Below are 24,940 nucleotides of genomic sequence, written 5' to 3' on the forward strand. Positions count from 1 at the left end.
TAGAACAACTTTTGTGGTGTCTTTTAGCTGGCTACCGGGGCAGTGTAAGAACTTCCAAGAGAACTCCTTTCTGGCACCTTCACCAATAGAGTTCTGTATCGGGTGTGTTTGGAACACTTTCTCACCAATCTACTACGAAGGTTAGCGATTTCCCATCTCAGCCCAGAAAGCAGGGAGAACAACTTTTGTGGTGTCTTTCAGCTGGCTACCGGGGCAGTGTAGGAACTACCAACAGAACTCCTTTCTGGCACCTTCCCCGGTGGAGTTGTGCATGGGGTGTGTTTGGAACAATTTCTAACCAGCCGAGTCCAAAAGTCAGCGATTCCCCATCTCAGCCCAGAAAGCAAGTAGAACAACTTTTGTGGTGTCTTTTAGCTGGCTACCGGGGCAGTGTAAGAACTTCCAAGAGAACTCCTTTCTGGCACCTTCACCAATAGAGTTCTGTATCGGGTGTGTTTGGAACACTTTCTCACCAATCTACTACGAAGGTTAGCGATTTCCCATCTCAGCCCAGAAAGCAGGGAGAACAACTTTTGTGGTGTCTTTCAGCTGGCTTCCGGGGCAGTGTAGGAACTAACAAAAGAACTCCTTTCTGGCACCTTCCCCGGGGAGTTGTGCATGGGGTGTGTTTGGAACAATTTCTAACCTGCCGAGTCCAAAAGTCAGCGATTCCCCATCTCAGCCCAGAAAGCAAGTAGAACAACTTTTGTGGTGTCTTTTAGCTGGCTACCGGGGCAGTGTAAGAACTACCAACAGAACTCCTTTCTGGCACCTTCCCCGGGGAGTTGTGCATGGGGTGTGTTTGGAACAATTTCTAACCAGCTGAGTCCAAAAGTCAGCGATTCCCCATCTCAGCCCAGAAAGCAAGTAGAACCACTTTTGTGGTGTCTTTCAGCTGGCTTCCGGGGCAGTGTAGGAACTAACAAAAGAACTCCTTTCTGGCACCTTCCCCGGTGGAGTTGTGCATGGGATGTGTTTCGAACATTTTGTCACCAGCCGACTCCAAAAGTCAGCGATTCCCCATCTCAGCCCTGAAAGCAGGTAGAACCACTTTTGTGGTGTCTTTCAGCTGGCTACCGGGGCAGTGTAAGAACAAGCAACAGAACTCCTTTCTGGCACCTTTCCCGGTGGAGTTCTGCATGGGCTGTGTTTGGAACATTTTGTCACCAGCCGACTCCAAAAGTCAGCTATTCCCAATCTCAGCCCAGAAAGCAGGGAGAACCACTTTTGTGGTGTCTTTCAGCTGGCTACCGGGGCAGTGGAAGAACTACCAACAGAACTCCTTTCTAACACCTTCCCCGGTGGAGTTGTGCATGGGGTGTGTTTGGAACAATTTCTAACCTGCCGAGTCCAAAAGTCAGTGATTCCCAATTCAGCCCAGAAAGCAAGTAGAACAACTTTTGTGGTGTCTTTCAGCTGGCTACCGGGGCAGTGTAGGAACTAACAAAAAAACTCCTTTCTGGCACCTTCCCCGGTGGAGTTGTGCAAGGGGTGTGTTTGCAACATTTTTTCACCAGCCGACTCCAAAAGTCAGCAATTCCCCATCTCAGCCCAGAAAGCAAGTAGAACAACTTTTGTGGTATCTTTCAGCTGGCTACCGGGGCAGTGTAGGAACTACCAACAGAACTCCTTTCTGGCACCTTCCCCGGTGGAGTTGTGCATGGGGTGTGTTTGGAACAATTTCTAACCAGCCGACTCCAAAAGTCAGCGATTCCCCATCTCAGCCCAGAAAGCAGGTAGAACAACTTTTGTGGTGTCTTTAAGCTGGCTACCGGGGCAGTGTAAGAACTTCCAAGAGAACTCCTTTCTGGCACCTTCACCAATAGAGTTCTGTATCGGGTGTGTTTGGAACACTTTCTCACCAATCTACTACGAAGGTTAGCGATTCCCCATCTCAGCCCAGAAAGCAAGTAGAACCACTTTTATGGTGTCTTTCAGCTGGCTTCCGGGGCAGTGTAGGAACTAACAAAAGAACTCCTTTCTGGCACCTTCCCCGGTGGAGTTGTGCATGGGATGTGTTTCGAACATTTTGTCACCAGCCGACTCCAAAAGTCAGCGATTCCCCATCTCAGCCCAGAAAGCAGGTAGAACAACTTTTGTGGTGTCTTTCAGCTGGCTACCGGGGCAGTGGAAGAACTACCAACAGAACTCCTTTCTAACACCTTCCCCGGTTGAGTTGTGTATGGGTTGTGTTTGGAACAATTTCTAACCAGCCGAGTCCAAAAGTCAGCGATTCCCCATCTCAGCCCAGAAAGCAAGTAGAACAACTTTTGTGGTGTCTTTTAGCTGGCTACCGGGGCAGTGGAAGAACTACCAACAGAACTCCTTTCTGGCACCTTCACCAATAGAGTTCTGTATCGGGTGTGTTTGGAACACTTTCTCACCAATCTACTACGAAGGTTAGCGATTTCCCATCTCAGCCCAGAAAGCAGGGAGAACAACTTTTGTGGTGTCTTTCAGCTGGCTACCGGGGCAGTGTAAGAACTACCAACAGAACTCCTTTCTGGCACCTTCCCCGAGGAGTTGTGCATGGGGTGTATTTGGAACAATTTCTAACCAGCTGAGTCCAAAAGTCAGCGATTCCCCATCTCAGCCCAGAAAGCAAGTAGAACCACTTTTGTGGTGTCTTTCAGCTGGCTTCCGGGGCAGTGTAGGAACTAACAAAAGAACTCCTTTCTGGCACCTTCCCCGGTGGAGTTGTGCATGGGATGTGTTTCGAACATTTTGTCACCAGCCGACTCCAAAAGTCAGCGATTCCCCATCTCAGCCCAGAAAGCAGGTAGAACAACTTTTGTGGTGTCTTTCAGCTGGCTACCGGGGCAGTGGAAGAACTACCAACAGAACTCCTTTCTAACACCTTCCCCGGTTGAGTTGTGTATGGGTTGTGTTTGGAACAATTTCTAACCAGCCGACTCCAAAAGTCAGCGATTCCCCATCTCAGCCCAGAAAGCAAGTAGAACAACTTTTGTGGTGTCTTTTAGCTGGCTACCGGGGCAGTGTAAGAACTTCCAAGAGAACTCCTTTCTGGCACCTTCACCAATAGAGTTCTGTATCGGGTGTGTTTGGAACACTTTCTCACCAATCTACTACGAAGGTTAGCGATTTCCCATCTCAGCCCAGAAAGCAGGGAGAACAACTTTTGTGGTGTCTTTCAGCTGGCTACCGGGGCAGTGGAAGAACTACCAACAGAACTCCTTTCTGGCACCTTCCCCGGGGAGTTCTGCATGGGCTGTGTTTGGAACATTTTGTCACCAGCCGACTCCAAAACTCAGCTATTCCCAATCTCAGCCCAGAAAGCAGGGAGAACCACTTTTGTGGTGTCTTTCAGCTGGCTACCGGGGCAGTGGAAGAACTACCAACAGAACTCCTTTCTAACACCTTCCCCGGTGGAGTTGTGCATGGGGTGTGTTTGGAACAATTTCTAACCTGCCGAGTCCAAAAGTCAGTGATTCCCAATTCAGCCCAGAAAGCAAGTAGAACAACTTTTGTGGTGTCTTTCAGCTGGCTACTGGGGCAGTGTAGGAACTAACAAAAAAACTCCTTTCTGGCACCTTCCCCGGTGGAGTTGTGCAAGGGGTGTGTTTGCAACATTTTTTCACCAGCCGACTCCAAAAGTCAGCAATTCCCCATCTCAGCCCAGAAAGCAAGTAGAACAACTTTTGTGGTATCTTTCAGCTGGCTACCGGGGCAGTGTAGGAACTACCAACAGAACTCCTTTCTGGCACCTTCCCCGGTGGAGTTGTGCATGGGGTGTGTTTGGAACAATTTCTAACCAGCCGACTCCAAAAGTCAGCGATTCCCCATCTCAGCCCAGAAAGCAGGTAGAACAACTTTTGTGGTGTCTTTAAGCTGGCTACCGGGGCAGTGTAAGAACTTCCAAGAGAACTCCTTTCTGGCACCTTCACCAATAGAGTTCTGCATGGGGTGTGTTTGGAACACTTTCTCACCAATCTACTACGAAGGTTAGCGATTCCCCATCTCAGCCCAGAAAGCAAGTAGAACCACTTTTATGGTGTCTTTCAGCTGGCTTCCGGGGCAGTGTAGGAACTAACAAAAGAACTCCTTTCTGGCACCTTCCCCGGTGGAGTTGTGCATGGGATGTGTTTCGAACATTTTGTCACCAGCCGACTCCAAAAGTCAGCGATTCCCCATCTCAGCCCAGAAAGCAGGTAGAACAACTTTTGTGGTGTCTTTCAGCTGGCTACCGGGGCAGTGGAAGAACTACCAACAGAACTCCTTTCTAACACCTTCCCCGGTTGAGTTGTGTATGGGTTGTGTTTGGAACAATTTCTAACCAGCCGAGTCCAAAAGTCAGCGATTCCCCATCTCAGCCCAGAAAGCAAGTAGAACAACTTTTGTGGTGTCTTTTAGCTGGCTACCGGGGCAGTGGAAGAACTACCAACAGAACTCCTTTCTGGCACCTTCCCCGGGGAGTTCTGCATGGGCTGTGTTTGGAACATTTTGTCACCAGCCGACTCCAAAACTCAGCTATTCCCAATCTCAGCCCAGAAAGCAGGGAGAACCACTTTTGTGGTGTCTTTCAGCTGGCTACCGGGGCAGTGGAAGAACTACCAACAGAACTCCTTTCTAACACCTTCCCCGGTGGAGTTGTGCGTGGGGTGTGTTTGGAACAATTTCTAACCTGCCGAGTCCAAAAGTCAGTGATTCCCAATTCAGCCCAGAAAGCAAGTAGAACAACTTTTGTGGTGTCTTTCAGCTGGCTACCGGGGCAGTGTAGGAACTAACAAAAAAACTCCTTTCTGGCACCTTCCCCGGTGGAGTTGTGCAAGGGGTGTGTTTGCAACATTTTTTCACCAGCCGACTCCAAAAGTCAGCAATTCCCCATCTCAGCCCAGAAAGCAAGTAGAACAACTTTTGTGGTATCTTTCAGCTGGCTACCGGGGCAGTGTAGGAACTACCAACAGAACTCCTTTCTGGCACCTTCCCCGGTGGAGTTGTGCATGGGGTGTGTTTGGAACAATTTCTAACCAGCCGACTCCAAAAGTCAGCGATTCCCCATCTCAGCCCAGAAAGCAGGTAGAACAATTTTTGTGGTGTCTTTCAGCTGGCTACCGGGGCAGTGTAAGAACTTCCAAGAGAACTCCTTTCTGGCACCTTCACCAATAGAGTTCTGCATGGGGTGTGTTTGGAACACTTTCTCACCAATCTACTACGAAGGTTAGCGATTCCCCATCTCAGCCCAGAAAGCAAGTAGAACCACTTTTATGGTGTCTTTCAGCTGGCTTCCGGGGCAGTGTAGGAACTAACAAAAGAACTCCTTTCTGGCACCTTCCCCGGTGGAGTTGTGCATGGGATGTGTTTCGAACATTTTGTCACCAGCCGACTCCAAAAGTCAGCGATTCCCCATCTCAGCCCAGAAAGCAGGTAGAACAACTTTTGTGGTGTCTTTCAGCTGGCTACCGGGGCAGTGGAAGAACTACCAACAGAACTCCTTTCTAACACCTTCCCCGGTGGAGTTGTGCATGGGGTGTGTTTGGAACAATTTCTAACCTGCCGAGTCCAAAAGTCAGTGATTCCCAATTCAGCCCAGAAAGCAAGTAGAACAACTTTTGTGGTGTCTTTCAGCTGGCTACCGGGGCAGTGTAGGAACTAACAAAAAAACTCCTTTCTGGCACCTTCCCCGGTGGAGTTGTGCAAGGGGTGTGTTTGCAACATTTTTTCACCAGCCGACTCCAAAAGTCAGCAATTCCCCATCTCAGCCCAGAAAGCAAGTAGAACAACTTTTGTGGTATCTTTCAGCTGGCTACCGGGGCAGTGTAGGAACTACCAACAGAACTCCTTTCTGGCACCTTCCCCGGTGGAGTTGTGCATGGGGTGTGTTTGGAACAATTTCTAACCAGCCGACTCCAAAAGTCAGCGATTCCCCATCTCAGCCCAGAAAGCAGGTAGAACAACTTTTGTGGTGTCTTTAAGCTGGCTACCGGGGCAGTGTAAGAACTTCCAAGAGAACTCCTTTCTGGCACCTTCACCAATAGAGTTCTGTATCGGGTGTGTTTGGAACACTTTCTCACCAATCTACTACGAAGGTTAGCGATTCCCCATCTCAGCCCAGAAAGCAAGTAGAACCACTTTTATGGTGTCTTTCAGCTGGCTTCCGGGGCAGTGTAGGAACTAACAAAAGAACTCCTTTCTGGCACCTTCCCCGGGGGAGTTGTGCATGGGATGTGTTTCGAACATTTTGTCACCAGCCGACTCCAAAAGTCAGCGATTCCCCATCTCAGCCCAGAAAGCAGGTAGAACAACTTTTGTGGTGTCTTTCAGCTGGCTACCGGGGCAGTGGAAGAACTACCAACAGAACTCCTTTCTAACACCTTCCCCGGTTGAGTTGTGTATGGGTTGTGTTTGGAACAATTTCTAACCAGCCGAGTCCAAAAGTCAGCGATTCCCCATCTCAGCCCAGAAAGCAAGTAGAACAACTTTTGTGGTGTCTTTTAGCTGGCTACCGGGGCAGTGGAAGAACTACCAACAGAACTCCTTTCTGGCACCTTCACCAATAGAGTTCTGTATCGGGTGTGTTTGGAACACTTTCTCACCAATCTACTACGAAGGTTAGCGATTTCCCATCTCAGCCCAGAAAGCAGGGAGAACAACTTTTGTGGTGTCTTTCAGCTGGCTACCGGGGCAGTGTAAGAACTACCAACAGAACTCCTTTCTGGCACCTTCCCCGGGGAGTTGTGCATGGGGTGTGTTTGGAACAATTTCTAACCAGCTGAGTCCAAAAGTCAGCGATTCCCCATCTCAGCCCAGAAAGCAAGTAGAACCACTTTTGTGGTGTCTTTCAGCTGGCTTCCGGGGCAGTGTAGGAACTAACAAAAGAACTCCTTTCTGGCACCTTCCCCGGTGGAGTTGTGCATGGGATGTGTTTCGAACATTTTGTCACCAGCCGACTCCAAAAGTCAGCGATTCCCCATCTCAGCCCAGAAAGCAGGTAGAACAACTTTTGTGGTGTCTTTAAGCTGGCTACCGGGGCAGTGTAAGAACTTCCAAGAGAACTCCTTTCTGGCACCTTCACCAATAGAGTTCTGTATCGGGTGTGTTTGGAACACTTTCTCACCAATCTACTACGAAGGTTAGCGATTCCCCATCTCAGCCCAGAAAGCAAGTAGAACCACTTTTATGGTGTCTTTCAGCTGGCTTCCGGGGCAGTGTAGGAACTAACAAAAGAACTCCTTTCTGGCACCTTCCCCGGTGGAGTTGTGCATGGGATGTGTTTCGAACATTTTGTCACCAGCCGACTCCAAAAGTCAGCGATTCCCCATCTCAGCCCAGAAAGCAGGTAGAACAACTTTTGTGGTGTCTTTCAGCTGGCTACCGGGGCAGTGGAAGAACTACCAACAGAACTCCTTTCTAACACCTTCCCCGGTTGAGTTGTGTATGGGTTGTGTTTGGAACAATTTCTAACCAGCCGAGTCCAAAAGTCAGCGATTCCCCATCTCAGCCCAGAAAGCAAGTAGAACAACTTTTGTGGTGTCTTTTAGCTGGCTACCGGGGCAGTGGAAGAACTACCAACAGAACTCCTTTCTGGCACCTTCACCAATAGAGTTCTGTATCGGGTGTGTTTGGAACACTTTCTCACCAATCTACTACGAAGGTTAGCGATTTCCCATCTCAGCCCAGAAAGCAGGGAGAACAACTTTTGTGGTGTCTTTCAGCTGGCTACCGGGGCAGTGGAAGAACTACCAACAGAACTCCTTTCTGGCACCTTCCCCGGGGAGTTCTGCATGGGCTGTGTTTGGAACATTTTGTCACCAGCCGACTCCAAAACTCAGCTATTCCCAATCTCAGCCCAGAAAGCAGGGAGAACCACTTTTGTGGTGTCTTTCAGCTGGCTACCGGGGCAGTGGAAGAACTACCAACAGAACTCCTTTCTAACACCTTCCCCGGTGGAGTTGTGCATGGGGTGTGTTTGGAACAATTTCTAACCTGCCGAGTCCAAAAGTCAGTGATTCCCAATTCAGCCCAGAAAGCAAGTAGAACAACTTTTGTGGTGTCTTTCAGCTGGCTACTGGGGCAGTGTAGGAACTAACAAAAAAACTCCTTTCTGGCACCTTCCCCGGTGGAGTTGTGCAAGGGGTGTGTTTGCAACATTTTTTCACCAGCCGACTCCAAAAGTCAGCAATTCCCCATCTCAGCCCAGAAAGCAAGTAGAACAACTTTTGTGGTATCTTTCAGCTGGCTACCGGGGCAGTGTAGGAACTACCAACAGAACTCCTTTCTGGCACCTTCCCCGGTGGAGTTGTGCATGGGGTGTGTTTGGAACAATTTCTAACCAGCCGAGTCCAAAAGTCAGCGATTCCCCATCTCAGCCCAGAAAGCAGGTAGAACAACTTTTGTGGTGTCTTTAAGCTGGCTACCGGGGCAGTGTAAGAACTTCCAAGAGAACTCCTTTCTGGCACCTTCACCAATAGAGTTCTGCATGGGGTGTGTTTGGAACACTTTCTCACCAATCTACTACGAAGGTTAGCGATTCCCCATCTCAGCCCAGAAAGCAAGTAGAACCACTTTTATGGTGTCTTTCAGCTGGCTTCCGGGGCAGTGTAGGAACTAACAAAAGAACTCCTTTCTGGCACCTTCCCCGGTGGAGTTGTGCATGGGATGTGTTTCGAACATTTTGTCACCAGCCGACTCCAAAAGTCAGCGATTCCCCATCTCAGCCCAGAAAGCAGGTAGAACAACTTTTGTGGTGTCTTTCAGCTGGCTACCGGGGCAGTGGAAGAACTACCAACAGAACTCCTTTCTAACACCTTCCCCGGTGGAGTTGTGCATGGGGTGTGTTTGGAACAATTTCTAACCTGCCGAGTCCAAAAGTCAGTGATTCCCAATTCAGCCCAGAAAGCAAGTAGAACAACTTTTGTGGTGTCTTTCAGCTGGCTACCGGGGCAGTGTAGGAACTAACAAAAAAACTCCTTTCTGGCACCTTCCCCGGTGGAGTTGTGCAAGGGGTGTGTTTGCAACATTTTTTCACCAGCCGACTCCAAAAGTCAGCAATTCCCCATCTCAGCCCAGAAAGCAAGTAGAACAACTTTTGTGGTATCTTTCAGCTGGCTACCGGGGCAGTGTAGGAACTACCAACAGAACTCCTTTCTGGCACCTTCCCCGGTGGAGTTGTGCATGGGGTGTGTTTGGAACAATTTCTAACCAGCCGACTCCAAAAGTCAGCGATTCCCCATCTCAGCCCAGAAAGCAGGTAGAACAACTTTTGTGGTGTCTTTTAGCTGGCTACCGGGGCAGTGTAAGAACTTCCAAGAGAACTCCTTTCTGGCACCTTCACCAATAGAGTTCTGTATCGGGTGTGTTTGGAACACTTTCTCACCAATCTACTACGAAGGTTAGCGATTCCCCATCTCAGCCCAGAAAGCAAGTAGAACCACTTTTATGGTGTCTTTGAGCTGGCTTCCGGGGCAGTGTAGGAACTAACAAAAGAACTCCTTTCTGGCACCTTCCCCGGTGGAGTTGTGCATGGGATGTGTTTCGAACATTTTGTCACCAGCCGACTCCAAAAGTCAGCGATTCCCCATCTCAGCCCAGAAAGCAGGTAGAACAACTTTTGTGGTGTCTTTCAGCTGGCTACCGGGGCAGTGGAAGAACTACCAACAGAACTCCTTTCTAACACCTTCCCCGGTGGAGTTGTGTATGGGTTGTGTTTGGAACAATTTCTAACCAGCCGAGTCCAAAAGTCAGCGATTCCCCATCTCAGCCCAGAAAGCAAGTAGAACAACTTTTGTGGTGTCTTTTAGCTGGCTACCGGGGCAGTGTAAGAACTTCCAAGAGAACTCCTTTCTGGCACCTTCACCAATAGAGTTCTGTATCGGGTGTGTTTGGAACACTTTCTCACCAATCTACTACGAAGGTTAGCGATTTCCCATCTCAGCCCAGAAAGCAGGGAGAACAACTTTTGTGGTGTCTTTCAGCTGGCTACCGGGGCAGTGTAAGAACTACCAACAGAACTCCTTTCTGGCACCTTCCCCGGGGAGTTGTGCATGGGGTGTGTTTGGAACAATTTCTAACCAGCTGAGTCCAAAAGTCAGCGATTCCCCATCTCAGCCCAGAAAGCAAGTAGAACCACTTTTGTGGTGTCTTTCAGCTGGCTTCCGGGGCAGTGTAGGAACTAACAAAAGAACTCCTTTCTGGCACCTTCCCCGGTGGAGTTGTGCATGGGATGTGTTTCGAACATTTTGTCACCAGCCGACTCCAAAAGTCAGCGATTCCCCATCTCAGCCCAGAAAGCAGGTAGAACAACTTTTGTGGTGTCTTTCAGCTGGCTACCGGGGCAGTGGAAGAACTACCAACAGAACTCCTTTCTAACACCTTCCCCGGTTGAGTTGTGTATGGGTTGTGTTTGGAACAATTTCTAACCAGCCGAGTCCAAAAGTCAGCGATTCCCCATCTCAGCCCAGAAAGCAAGTAGAACAACTTTTGTGGTATCTTTCAGCTGGCTACCGGGGCAGTGTAGGAACTACCAACAGAACTCCTTTCTGGCACCTTCCCCGGTGGAGTTGTGCATGGGGTGTGTTTGGAACAATTTCTAACCAGCCGACTCCAAAAGTCAGCGATTCCCCATCTCAGCCCAGAAAGCAGGTAGAACAACTTTTGTGGTGTCTTTAAGCTGGCTACCGGGGCAGTGTAAGAACTTCCAAGAGAACTCCTTTCTGGCACCTTCACCAATAGAGTTCTGTATCGGGTGTGTTTGGAACACTTTCTCACCAATCTACTACGAAGGTTAGCGATTCCCCATCTCAGCCCAGAAAGCAAGTAGAACCACTTTTATGGTGTCTTTCAGCTGGCTTCCGGGGCAGTGTAGGAACTAACAAAAGAACTCCTTTCTGGCACCTTCCCCGGTGGAGTTGTGCATGGGATGTGTTTCGAACATTTTGTCACCAGCCGACTCCAAAAGTCAGCGATTCCCCATCTCAGCCCAGAAAGCAGGTAGAACAACTTTTGTGGTGTCTTTCAGCTGGCTACCGGGGCAGTGGAAGAACTACCAACAGAACTCCTTTCTAACACCTTCCCCGGTTGAGTTGTGTATGGGTTGTGTTTGGAACAATTTCTAACCAGCCGAGTCCAAAAGTCAGCGATTCCCCATCTCAGCCCAGAAAGCAAGTAGAACAACTTTTGTGGTGTCTTTTAGCTGGCTACCGGGGCAGTGTAAGAACTTCCAAGAGAACTCCTTTCTGGCACCTTCACCAATAGAGTTCTGTATCGGGTGTGTTTGGAACACTTTCTCACCAATCTACTACGAAGGTTAGCGATTTCCCATCTCAGCCCAGAAAGCAGGGAGAACAACTTTTGTGGTGTCTTTCAGCTGGCTACCGGGGCAGTGGAAGAACTACCAACAGAACTCCTTTCTGGCACCTTCCCCGGGGAGTTCTGCATGGGCTGTGTTTGGAACATTTTGTCACCAGCCGACTCCAAAACTCAGCTATTCCCAATCTCAGCCCAGAAAGCAGGGAGAACCACTTTTGTGGTGTCTTTCAGCTGGCTACCGGGGCAGTGGAAGAACTACCAACAGAACTCCTTTCTGGCACCTTCCCCGGTGGAGTTGTGCATGGGGTGTGTTTGGAACAATTTCTAACCAGCTGAGTCCAAAAGTCAGCGATTCCCCATCTCAGCCCAGAAAGCAAGTAGAACCACTTTTGTGGTGTCTTTCAGCTGGCTTCCGGGGCAGTGTAGGAACTAACAAAAGAACTCCTTTCTGGCACCTTCCCCGGTGGAGTTGTGCATGGGATGTGTTTCGAACATTTTGTCACCAGCCGACTCCAAAAGTCAGCGATTCCCCATCTCAGCCCAGAAAGCAGGTAGAACAACTTTTGTGGTGTCTTTCAGCTGGCTACCGGGGCAGTGGAAGAACTACCAACAGAACTCCTTTCTAACACCTTCCCCGGTTGAGTTGTGTATGGGTTGTGTTTGGAACAATTTCTAACCAGCCGAGTCCAAAAGTCAGCGATTCCCCATCTCAGCCCAGAAAGCAAGTAGAACAACTTTTGTGGTATCTTTCAGCTGGCTACCGGGGCAGTGTAGGAACTACCAACAGAACTCCTTTCTGGCACCTTCCCCGGTGGAGTTGTGCATGGGGTGTGTTTGGAACAATTTCTAACCAGCCGACTCCAAAAGTCAGCGATTCCCCATCTCAGCCCAGAAAGCAGGTAGAACAACTTTTGTGGTGTCTTTAAGCTGGCTACCGGGGCAGTGTAAGAACTTCCAAGAGAACTCCTTTCTGGCACCTTCACCAATAGAGTTCTGTATCGGGTGTGTTTGGAACACTTTCTCACCAATCTACTACGAAGGTTAGCGATTCCCCATCTCAGCCCAGAAAGCAAGTAGAACCACTTTTATGGTGTCTTTCAGCTGGCTTCCGGGGCAGTGTAGGAACTAACAAAAGAACTCCTTTCTGGCACCTTCCCCGGTGGAGTTGTGCATGGGATGTGTTTCGAACATTTTGTCACCAGCCGACTCCAAAAGTCAGCGATTCCCCATCTCAGCCCAGAAAGCAGGTAGAACAACTTTTGTGGTGTCTTTCAGCTGGCTACCGGGGCAGTGGAAGAACTACCAACAGAACTCCTTTCTAACACCTTCCCCGGTTGAGTTGTGTATGGGTTGTGTTTGGAACAATTTCTAACCAGCCGAGTCCAAAAGTCAGCGATTCCCCATCTCAGCCCAGAAAGCAAGTAGAACAACTTTTGTGGTGTCTTTTAGCTGGCTACCGGGGCAGTGTAAGAACTTCCAAGAGAACTCCTTTCTGGCACCTTCACCAATAGAGTTCTGTATCGAGTGTGTTTGGAACACTTTCTCACCAATCTACTACGAAGGTTAGCGATTTCCCATCTCAGCCCAGAAAGCAGGGAGAACAACTTTTGTGGTGTCTTTCAGCTGGCTACCGGGGCAGTGGAAGAACTACCAACAGAACTCCTTTCTGGCACCTTCCCCGGGGAGTTCTGCATGGGCTGTGTTTGGAACATTTTGTCACCAGCCGACTCCAAAACTCAGCTATTCCCAATCTCAGCCCAGAAAGCAGGGAGAACCACTTTTGTGGTGTCTTTCAGCTGGCTACCGGGGCAGTGGAAGAACTACCAACAGAACTCCTTTCTAACACCTTCCCCGGTGGAGTTGTGCATGGGGTGTGTTTGGAACAATTTCTAACCTGCCGAGTCCAAAAGTCAGTGATTCCCAATTCAGCCCAGAAAGCAAGTAGAACAACTTTTGTGGTGTCTTTCAGCTGGCTACTGGGGCAGTGTAGGAACTAACAAAAAAACTCCTTTCTGGCACCTTCCCCGGTGGAGTTGTGCAAGGGGTGTGTTTGCAACATTTTTTCACCAGCCGACTCCAAAAGTCAGCAATTCCCCATCTCAGCCCAGAAAGCAAGTAGAACAACTTTTGTGGTATCTTTCAGCTGGCTACCGGGGCAGTGTAGGAACTACCAACAGAACTCCTTTCTGGCACCTTCCCCGGTGGAGTTGTGCATGGGGTGTGTTTGGAACAATTTCTAACCAGCCGACTCCAAAAGTCAGCGATTCCCCATCTCAGCCCAGAAAGCAGGTAGAACAACTTTTGTGGTGTCTTTAAGCTGGCTACCGGGGCAGTGTAAGAACTTCCAAGAGAACTCCTTTCTGGCACCTTCACCAATAGAGTTCTGTATCGGGTGTGTTTGGAACACTTTCTCACCAATCTACTACGAAGGTTAGCGATTCCCCATCTCAGCCCAGAAAGCAAGTAGAACCACTTTTATGGTGTCTTTCAGCTGGCTTCCGGGGCAGTGTAGGAACTAACAAAAGAACTCCTTTCTGGCACCTTCCCCGGTGGAGTTGTGCATGGGATGTGTTTCGAACATTTTGTCACCAGCCGACTCCAAAAGTCAGCGATTCCCCATCTCAGCCCAGAAAGCAGGTAGAACAACTTTTGTGGTGTCTTTCAGCTGGCTACCGGGGCAGTGGAAGAACTACCAACAGAACTCCTTTCTAACACCTTCCCCGGTTGAGTTGTGTATGGGTTGTGTTTGGAACAATTTCTAACCAGCCGAGTCCAAAAGTCAGCGATTCCCCATCTCAGCCCAGAAAGCAAGTAGAACAACTTTTGTGGTGTCTTTTAGCTGGCTACCGGGGCAGTGTAAGAACTTCCAAGAGAACTCCTTTCTGGCACCTTCACCAATAGAGTTCTGTATCGGGTGTGTTTGGAACACTTTCTCACCAATCTACTACGAAGGTTAGCGATTTCCCATCTCAGCCCAGAAAGCAGGGAGAACAACTTTTGTGGTGTCTTTCAGCTGGCTACCGGGGCAGTGGAAGAACTACCAACAGAACTCCTTTCTGGCACCTTCCCCGGGGAGTTCTGCATGGGCTGTGTTTGGAACATTTTGTCACCAGCCGACTCCAAAACTCAGCTATTCCCAATCTCAGCCCAGAAAGCAGGGAGAACCACTTTTGTGGTGTCTTTCAGCTGGCTACCGGGGCAGTGGAAGAACTACCAACAGAACTCCTTTCTAACACCTTCCCCGGTGGAGTTGTGCATGGGGTGTGTTTGGAACAATTTCTAACCTGCCGAGTCCAAAAGTCAGTGATTCCCAATTCAGCCCAGAAAGCAAGTAGAACAACTTTTGTGGTGTCTTTCAGCTGGCTACTGGGGCAGTGTAGGAACTAACAAAAAAACTCCTTTCTGGCACCTTCCCCGGTGGAGTTGTGCAAGGGGTGTGTTTGCAACATTTTTTCACCAGCCGACTCCAAAAGTCAGCAATTCCCCATCTCAGCCCAGAAAGCAAGTAGAACAACTTTTGTGGTATCTTTCAGCTGGCTACCGGGGCAGTGTAGGAACTACCAACAGAACTCCTTTCTGGCACCTTCCCCGGTGGAGTTGTGCATGGGGTGTGTTTGGAACAATTTCTAACCAGCCGACTCCAAAAGTCAGCGATTCCCCATCTCAGCCCAGAAAGCAGGTAGAACAACTTTTGTGGTGTCTTTAAGCTGGCTACCGGGGCAGTGTAAGAACTTCCAAGAGAACTCCTTTCTGGCACCTTCACCAATAGAGTTCTGCATGGGGTGTGTTTGGAACACTTTCTCACCAATCTACTACGAAGGTTAGCGATTCCCCATCTCAGCCCAGAAAGCAAGTAGAACCACTTTTATGGTGTCTTTCAGCTGGCTTCCGGGGCAGTGTAGGAACTAACAAAAGAACTCCTTTCTGGCACCTTCCCCGGTGGAGTTGTGCATGGGATGTGTTTCGAACATTTTGTCACCAGCCGACTCCAAAAGTCAGCGATTCCCCATCTCAGCCCAGAAAGCAGGTAGAACAACTTTTGTGGTGTCTTTCAGCTGGCTACCGGGGCAGTGGAAGAACTACCAACAGAACTCCTTTCTAACACCTTCCCCGGTGGAGTTGTGCATGGGGTGTGTTTGGAACAATTTCTAACCTGCCGAGTCCAAAAGTCAGCGATTCCCAATTCAGCCCAGAAAGCAAGTAGAACAACTTTTGTGGTGTCTTTCAGCTGGCTACCGGGGCAGTGTAGGAACTAACAAAAAAACTCCTTTCTGGCACCTTCCCCGGTGGAGTTGTGCAAGGGGTGTGTTTGCAACATTTTTTCACCAGCCGACTCCAAAAGTCAGCAATTCCCCATCTCAGCCCAGAAAGCAAGTAGAACAACTTTTGTGGTATCTTTCAGCTGGCTACCGGGGCAGTGTAGGAACTACCAACAGAACTCCTTTCTGGCACCTTCCCCGGTGGAGTTGTGCATGGGGTGTGTTTGGAACAATTTCTAACCAGCCGACTCCAAAAGTCAGCGATTCCCCATCTCAGCCCAGAAAGCAGGTAGAACAACTTTTGTGGTGTCTTTAAGCTGGCTACCGGGGCAGTGTAAGAACTTCCAAGAGAACTCCTTTCTGGCACCTTCACCAATAGAGTTCTGTATCGGGTGTGTTTGGAACACTTTCTCACCAATCTACTACGAAGGTTAGCGATTCCCCATCTCAGCCCAGAAAGCAAGTAGAACCACTTTTATGGTGTCTTTCAGCTGGCTTCCGGGGCAGTGTAGGAACTAACAAAAAAACTCCTTTCTGGCACCTTCCCCGGTGGAGTTCTGCATGGGCTGTGTTTGGAACATTTTGTCACCAGCCGACTCCAAAACTCAGCTATTCCCAATCTCAGCCCAGAAAGCAGGGAGAACCACTTTTGTGGTGTCTTTCAGCTGGCTACCGGGGCAGTGGAAGAACTACCAACAGAACTCCTTTCTGGCACCTTCCCCGGTGGAGTTGTGCATGGGGTGTGTTTGGAACAATTTCTAACCAGCTGAGTCCAAAAGTCAGCGATTCCCCATCTCAGCCCAGAAAGCAAGTAGAACCACTTTTGTGGTGTCTTTCAGCTGGCTTCCGGGGCAGTGTAGGAACTAACAAAAGAACTCCTTTCTGGCACCTTCCCCGGTGGAGTTGTGCATGGGATGTGTTTCGAACATTTTGTCACCAGCCGACTCCAAAAGTCAGCGATTCCCCATCTCAGCCCAGAAAGCAGGTAGAACAACTTTTGTGGTGTCTTTCAGCTGGCTACCGGGGCAGTGGAAGAACTACCAACAGAACTCCTTTCTAACACCTTCCCCGGTTGAGTTGTGTATGGGTTGTGTTTGGAACAATTTCTAACCAGCCGAGTCCAAAAGTCAGCGATTCCCCATCTCAGCCCAGAAAGCAAGTAGAACAACTTTTGTGGTATCTTTCAGCTGGCTACCGGGGCAGTGTAGGAACTACCAACAGAACTCCTTTCTGGCACCTTCCCCGGTGGAGTTGTGCATGGGGTGTGTTTGGAACAATTTCTAACCAGCCGACTCCAAAAGTCAGCGATTCCCCATCTCAGCCCAGAAAGCAGGTAGAACAACTTTTGTGGTGTCTTTAAGCTGGCTACCGGGGCAGTGTAAGAACTTCCAAGAGAACTCCTTTCTGGCACCTTCACCAATAGAGTTCTGTATCGGGTGTGTTTGGAACACTTTCTCACCAATCTACTACGAAGGTTAGCGATTCCCCATCTCAGCCCAGAAAGCAAGTAGAACCACTTTTATGGTGTCTTTCAGCTGGCTTCCGGGGCAGTGTAGGAACTAACAAAAGAACTCCTTTCTGGCACCTTCCCCGGTGGAGTTGTGCATGGGATGTGTTTCGAACATTTTGTCACCAGCCGACTCCAAAAGTCAGCGATTCCCCATCTCAGCCCAGAAAGCAGGTAGAACAACTTTTGTGGTGTCTTTCAGCTGGCTACCGGGGCAGTGGAAGAACTACCAACAGAACTCCTTTCTAACACCTTCCCCGGTTGAGTTGTGTATGGGTTGTGTTTGGAACAATTTCTAACCAGCCGAGTCCAAAAGTCAGCGATTCCCCATCTCAGCCCAGAAAGCAAGTAGAACAACTTTTGTGGTGTCTTTTAGCTGGCTACCGGGGCAGTGTAAGAACTTCCAAGAGAACTCCTTTCTGGCACCTTCACCAATAGAGTTCTGTATCGAGTGTGTTTGGAACACTTTCTCACCAATCTACTACGAAGGTTAGCGATTTCCCATCTCAGCCCAGAAAGCAGGGAGAACAACTTTTGTGGTGTCTTTCAGCTGGCTACCGGGGCAGTGGAAGAACTACCAACAGAACTCCTTTCTGGCACCTTCCCCGGGGAGTTCTGCATGGGCTGTGTTTGGAACATTTTGTCACCAGCCGACTCCAAAACTCAGCTATTCCCAATCTCAGCCCAGAAAGCAGGGAGAACCACTTTTGTGGTGTCTTTCAGCTGGCTACCGGGGCAGTGGAAGAACTACCAACAGAACTCCTTTCTAACACCTTCCCCGGTGGAGTTGTGCATGGGGTGTGTTTGGAACAATTTCTAACCTGCCGAGTCCAAAAGTCAGTGATTCCCAATTCAGCCCAGAAAGCAAGTAGAACAACTTTTGTGGTGTCTTTCAGCTGGCTACTGGGGCAGTGTAGGAACTAACAAAAAAACTCCTTTCTGGCACCTTCCCCGGTGGAGTTGTGCAAGGGGTGTGTTTGCAACATTTTTTCACCAGCCGACTCCAAAAGTCAGCAATTCCCCATCTCAGCCCAGAAAGCAAGTAGAACAACTTTTGTGGTATCTTTCAGCTGGCTACCGGGGCAGTGTAGGAACTACCAACAGAACTCCTTTCTGGCACCTTCCCCGGTGGAGTTGTGCATGGGGTGTGTTTGGAACAATTTCTAACCAGCCGACTCCAAAAGTCAGCGATTCCCCATCTCAGCCCAGAAAGCAGGTAGAACAACTTTTGTGGTGTCTTTAAGCTGGCTACCGGGGCAGTGTAAGAACTTCCAAGAGAACTCCTTTCTGGCACCTTCACCAATAGAGTTCTGTATCGGGTGTGTTTGGAACACTTTCTCACCAATCTACTACGAAGGTTAGCGATTCCCCATCTCAGCCCAGAAAGCAAGTAGAACCACTTTTATGGTGTCTTTCAGCTGGCTTCCGGGGCAGTGTAGGAACTAACAAAAGAACTCCTTTCTGGCACCTTCCCCGGTGGAGTTGTGCATGGGATGTGTTTCGAACATTTTGTCACCAGCCGACTCCAAAAGTCAGCGATTCCCCATCTCAGCCCAGAAAGCAGGTAGAACAACTTTTGTGGTGTCTTTCAGCTGGCTACCGGGGCAGTGGAAGAACTACCAACAGAACTCCTTTCTAACACCTTCCCCGGTTGAGTTGTGTATGGGTTGTGTTTGGAACAATTTCTAACCAGCCGAGTCCAAAAGTCAGCGATTCCCCATCTCAGCCCAGAAAGCAAGTAGAACAACTTTTGTGGTGTCTTTTAGCTGGCTACCGGGGCAGTGTAAGAACTTCCAAGAGAACTCCTTTCTGGCACCTTCACCAATAGAGTTCTGTATCGGGTGTGTTTGGAACACTTTCTCACCAATCTACTACGAAGGTTAGCGATTTCCCATCTCAGCCCAGAAAGCAGGGAGAACAACTTTTGTGGTGTCTTTCAGCTGGCTACCGGGGCAGTGGAAGAACTACCAACAGAACTCCTTTCTGGCACCTTCCCCGGGGAGTTCTGCATGGGCTGTGTTTGGAACATTTTGTCACCAGCCGACTCCAAAACTCAGCTATTCCCAATCTCAGCCCAGAAAGCAGGGAGAACCACTTTTGTGGTGTCTTTCAGCTGGCTACCGGGGCAGTGGAAGAACTACCAACAGAACTCCTTTCTAACACCTTCCCCGGTGGAGTTGTGCATGGGGTGTGTTTGGAACAATTTCTAACCTGCCGAGTCCAAAAGTCAGTGATTCCCAATTCAGCCCAGAAAGCAAGTAGAACAACTTTTGTGGTGTCTTTCAGCTGGCTACTGGGGCAGTGTAGGAACTAACAAAAAAACTCCTTTCTGGCACCTTCCCCGGTGGAGTTGTGCAAGGGGTGTGTTTGCAACATTTTTTCACCAGCCGACTCCAAAAGTCAGCAATTCCCCATCTCAGCCCAGAAAGCAAGTAGAACAACTTTTGTGGTATCTTTCAGCTGGCTACCGGGGCAGTGTAGGAACTACCAACAGAACTCCTTTCTGGCACCTTCCCCGGTGGAGTTGTGCATGGGGTGTGTTTGGAACAATTTCTAACCAGCCGACTCCAAAAGTCAGCGATTCCCCATCTCAGCCCAGAAAGCAGGTAGAACAACTTTTGTGGTGTCTTTAAGCTGGCTACCGGGGCAGTGTAAGAACTTCCAAGAGAACTCCTTTCTGGCACCTTCACCAATAGAGTTCTGCATGGGGTGTGTTTGGAACACTTTCTCACCAATCTACTACGAAGGTTAGCGATTCCCCATCTCAGCCCAGAAAGCAAGTAGAACCACTTTTATGGTGTCTTTCAGCTGGCTTCCGGGGCAGTGTAGGAACTAACAAAAGAACTCCTTTCTGGCACCTTCCCCGGTGGAGTTGTGCATGGGATGTGTTTCGAACATTTTGTCACCAGCCGACTCCAAAAGTCAGCGATTCCCCATCTCAGCCCAGAAAGCAGGTAGAACAACTTTTGTGGTGTCTTTCAGCTGGCTACCGGGGCAGTGGAAGAACTACCAACAGAACTCCTTTCTAACACCTTCCCCGGTGGAGTTGTGCATGGGGTGTGTTTGGAACAATTTCTAACCTGCCGAGTCCAAAAGTCAGCGATTCCCAATTCAGCCCAGAAAGCAAGTAGAACAACTTTTGTGGTGTCTTTCAGCTGGCTACCGGGGCAGTGTAGGAACTAACAAAAAAACTCCTTTCTGGCACCTTCCCCGGTGGAGTTGTGCAAGGGGTGTGTTTGCAACATTTTTTCACCAGCCGACTCCAAAAGTCAGCAATTCCCCATCTCAGCCCAGAAAGCAAGTAGAACAACTTTTGTGGTATCTTTCAGCTGGCTACCGGGGCAGTGTAGGAACTACCAACAGAACTCCTTTCTGGCACCTTCCCCGGTGGAGTTGTGCATGGGGTGTGTTTGGAACAATTTCTAACCAGCCGACTCCAAAAGTCAGCGATTCCCCATCTCAGCCCAGAAAGCAGGTAGAACAACTTTTGTGGTGTCTTTAAGCTGGCTACCGGGGCAGTGTAAGAACTTCCAAGAGAACTCCTTTCTGGCACCTTCACCAATAGAGTTCTGTATCGGGTGTGTTTGGAACACTTTCTCACCAATCTACTACGAAGGTTAGCGATTCCCCATCTCAGCCCAGAAAGCAAGTAGAACCACTTTTATGGTGTCTTTCAGCTGGCTTCCGGGGCAGTGTAGGAACTAACAAAAGAACTCCTTTCTGGCACCTTCCCCGGTGGAGTTGTGCATGGGATGTGTTTCGAACATTTTGTCACCAGCCGACTCCAAAAGTCAGCGATTCCCCATCTCAGCCCAGAAAGCAGGTAGAACAACTTTTGTGGTGTCTTTCAGCTGGCTACCGGGGCAGTGGAAGAACTACCAACAGAACTCCTTTCTAACACCTTCCCCGGTTGAGTTGTGTATGGGTTGTGTTTGGAACAATTTCTAACCAGCCGAGTCCAAAAGTCAGCGATTCCCCATCTCAGCCCAGAAAGCAAGTAGAACAACTTTTGTGGTGTCTTTTAGCTGGCTACCGGGGCAGTGTAAGAACTTCCAAGAGAACTCCTTTCTGGCACCTTCACCAATAGAGTTCTGTATCGAGTGTGTTTGGAACACTTTCTCACCAATCTACTACGAAGGTTAGCGATTTCCCATCTCAGCCCAGAAAGCAGGGAGAACAACTTTTGTGGTGTCTTTCAGCTGGCTACCGGGGCAGTGGAAGAACTACCAACAGAACTCCTTTCTGGCACCTTCCCCGGGGAGTTCTGCATGGGCTGTGTTTGGAACATTTTGTCACCAGCCGACTCCAAAACTCAGCTATTCCCAATCTCAGCCCAGAAAGCAGGGAGAACCACTTTTGTGGTGTCTTTCAGCTGGCTACCGGGGCAGTGGAAGAACTACCAACAGAACTCCTTTCTAACACCTTCCCCGGTGGAGTTGTGCATGGGGTGTGTTTGGAACAATTTCTAACCTGCCGAGTCCAAAAGTCAGTGATTCCCAATTCAGCCCAGAAAGCAAGTAGAACAACTTTTGTGGTGTCTTTCAGCTGGCTACTGGGGCAGTGTAGGAACTAACAAAAAAACTCCTTTCTGGCACCTTCCCCGGTGGAGTTGTGCAAGGGGTGTGTTTGCAACATTTTTTCACCAGCCGACTCCAAAAGTCAGCAATTCCCCATCTCAGCCCAGAAAGCAAGTAGAACAACTTTTGTGGTATCTTTCAGCTGGCTACCGGGGCAGTGTAGGAACTACCAACAGAACTCCTTTCTGGCACCTTCCCCGGTGGAGTTGTGCATGGGGTGTGTTTGGAACAATTTCTAACCAGCCGACTCCAAAAGTCAGCGATTCCCCATCTCAGCCCAGAAAGCAGGTAGAACAACTTTTGTGGTGTCTTTAAGCTGGCTACCGGGGCAGTGTAAGAACTTCCAAGAGAACTCCTTTCTGGCACCTTCACCAATAGAGTTCTGTATCGGGTGTGTTTGGAACACTTTCTCACCAATCTACTACGAAGGTTAGCGATTCCCCATCTCAGCCCAGAAAGCAAGTAGAACCACTTTTATGGTGTCTTTCAGCTGGCTTCCGGGGCAGTGTAGGAACTAACAAAAGAACTCCTTTCTGGCACCTTCCCCGGTGGAGTTGTGCATGGGATGTGTTTCGAACATTTTGTCACCAGCCGACTCCAAAAGTCAGCGATTCCCCATCTCAGCCCAGAAAGCAGGTAGAACAACTTTTGTGGTGTCTTTCAGCTGGCTACCGGGGCAGTGGAAGAACTACCAACAGAACTCCTTTCTAACACCTTCCCCGGTTGAGTTGTGTATGGGTTGTGTTTGGAACAATTTCTAACCAGCCGAGTCCAAAAGTCAGCGATTCCCCATCTCAGCCCAGAAAGCAAGTAGAACAACTTTTGTGGTGTCTTTTAGCTGGCTACCGGGGCAGTGTAAGAACTTCCAAGAGAACTCCTTTCTGGCACCTTCACCAATAGAGTTCTGTATCGGGTGTGTTTGGAACACTTTCTCACCAATCTACTACGAAGGTTAGCGATTTCCCATCTCAGCCCAGAAAGCAGGGAGAACAACTTTTGTGGTGTCTTTCAGCTGGCTACCGGGGCAGTGGAAGAACTACCAACAGAACTCCTTTCTGGCACCTTCCCCGGGGAGTTCTGCATGGGCTGTGTTTGGAACATTTTGTCACCAGCCGACTCCAAAACTCAGCTATTCCCAATCTCAGCCCAGAAAGCAGGGAGAACAACTTTTGTGGTGTCTTTCAGCTGGCTACCGGGGCAGTGGAAGAACTACCAACAGAACTCCTTTCTGGCACCTTCCCCGGGGAGTTCTGCATGGGCTGTGTTTGGAACATTTTGTCACCAGCCGACTCCAAAACTCAGCTATTCCCAATCTCAGCCCAGAAAGCAGGGAGAACCACTTTTGTGGTGTCTTTCAGCTGGCTACCGGGGCAGTGGAAGAACTACCAACAGAACTCCTTTCTGGCACCTTCCCCGGTGGAGTTGTGCATGGGGTGTGTTTGGAACAATTTCTAACCAGCTGAGTCCAAAAGTCAGCGATTCCCCATCTCAGCCCAGAAAGCAAGTAGAACCACTTTTGTGGTGTCTTTCAGCTGGCTTCCGGGGCAGTGTAGGAACTAACAAAAGAACTCCTTTCTGGCACCTTCCCCGGTGGAGTTGTGCATGGGATGTGTTTCGAACATTTTGTCACCAGCCGACTCCAAAAGTCAGCGATTCCCCATCTCAGCCCAGAAAGCAGGTAGAACAACTTTTGTGGTGTCTTTCAGCTGGCTACCGGGGCAGTGGAAGAACTACCAACAGAACTCCTTTCTAACACCTTCCCCGGTTGAGTTGTGTATGGGTTGTGTTTGGAACAATTTCTAACCAGCCGAGTCCAAAAGTCAGCGATTCCCCATCTCAGCCCAGAAAGCAAGTAGAACAACTTTTGTGGTATCTTTCAGCTGGCTACCGGGGCAGTGTAGGAACTACCAACAGAACTCCTTTCTGGCACCTTCCCCGGTGGAGTTGTGCATGGGGTGTGTTTGGAACAATTTCTAACCAGCCGACTCCAAAAGTCAGCGATTCCCCATCTCAGCCCAGAAAGCAGGTAGAACAACTTTTGTGGTGTCTTTAAGCTGGCTACCGGGGCAGTGTAAGAACTTCCAAGAGAACTCCTTTCTGGCACCTTCACCAATAGAGTTCTGTATCGGGTGTGTTTGGAACACTTTCTCACCAATCTACTACGAAGGTTAGCGATTCCCCATCTCAGCCCAGAAAGCAAGTAGAACCACTTTTATGGTGTCTTTCAGCTGGCTTCCGGGGCAGTGTAGGAACTAACAAAAGAACTCCTTTCTGGCACCTTCCCCGGTGGAGTTGTGCATGGGATGTGTTTCGAACATTTTGTCACCAGCCGACTCCAAAAGTCAGCGATTCCCCATCTCAGCCCAGAAAGCAGGTAGAACAACTTTTGTGGTGTCTTTCAGCTGGCTACCGGGGCAGTGGAAGAACTACCAACAGAACTCCTTTCTAACACCTTCCCCGGTTGAGTTGTGTATGGGTTGTGTTTGGAACAATTTCTAACCAGCCGAGTCCAAAAGTCAGCGATTCCCCATCTCAGCCCAGAAAGCAAGTAGAACAACTTTTGTGGTGTCTTTTAGCTGGCTACCGGGGCAGTGTAAGAACTTCCAAGAGAACTCCTTTCTGGCACCTTCACCAATAGAGTTCTGTATCGAGTGTGTTTGGAACACTTTCTCACCAATCTACTACGAAGGTTAGCGATTTCCCATCTCAGCCCAGAAAGCAGGGAGAACAACTTTTGTGGTGTCTTTCAGCTGGCTACCGGGGCAGTGGAAGAACTACCAACAGAACTCCTTTCTGGCACCTTCCCCGGGGAGTTCTGCATGGGCTGTGTTTGGAACATTTTGTCACCAGCCGACTCCAAAACTCAGCTATTCCCAATCTCAGCCCAGAAAGCAGGGAGAACCACTTTTGTGGTGTCTTTCAGCTGGCTACCGGGGCAGTGGAAGAACTACCAACAGAACTCCTTTCTAACACCTTCCCCGGTGGAGTTGTGCATGGGGTGTGTTTGGAACAATTTCTAACCTGCCGAGTCCAAAAGTCAGTGATTCCCAATTCAGCCCAGAAAGCAAGTAGAACAACTTTTGTGGTGTCTTTCAGCTGGCTACTGGGGCAGTGTAGGAACTAACAAAAAAACTCCTTTCTGGCACCTTCCCCGGTGGAGTTGTGCAAGGGGTGTGTTTGCAACATTTTTTCACCAGCCGACTCCAAAAGTCAGCGATTCCCCATCTCAGCCCAGAAAGCAGGTAGAACAACTTTTGTGGTGTCTTTAAGCTGGCTACCGGGGCAGTGTAAGAACTTCCAAGAGAACTCCTTTCTGGCACCTTCACCAATAG

Source organism: Falco punctatus (genome assembly GCF_963210335.1).
Source record: "Falco punctatus genome assembly, contig: scaffold_33, whole genome shotgun sequence".
In the NCBI taxonomy this organism is placed as follows: Eukaryota; Metazoa; Chordata; class Aves; order Falconiformes; family Falconidae; genus Falco; species Falco punctatus.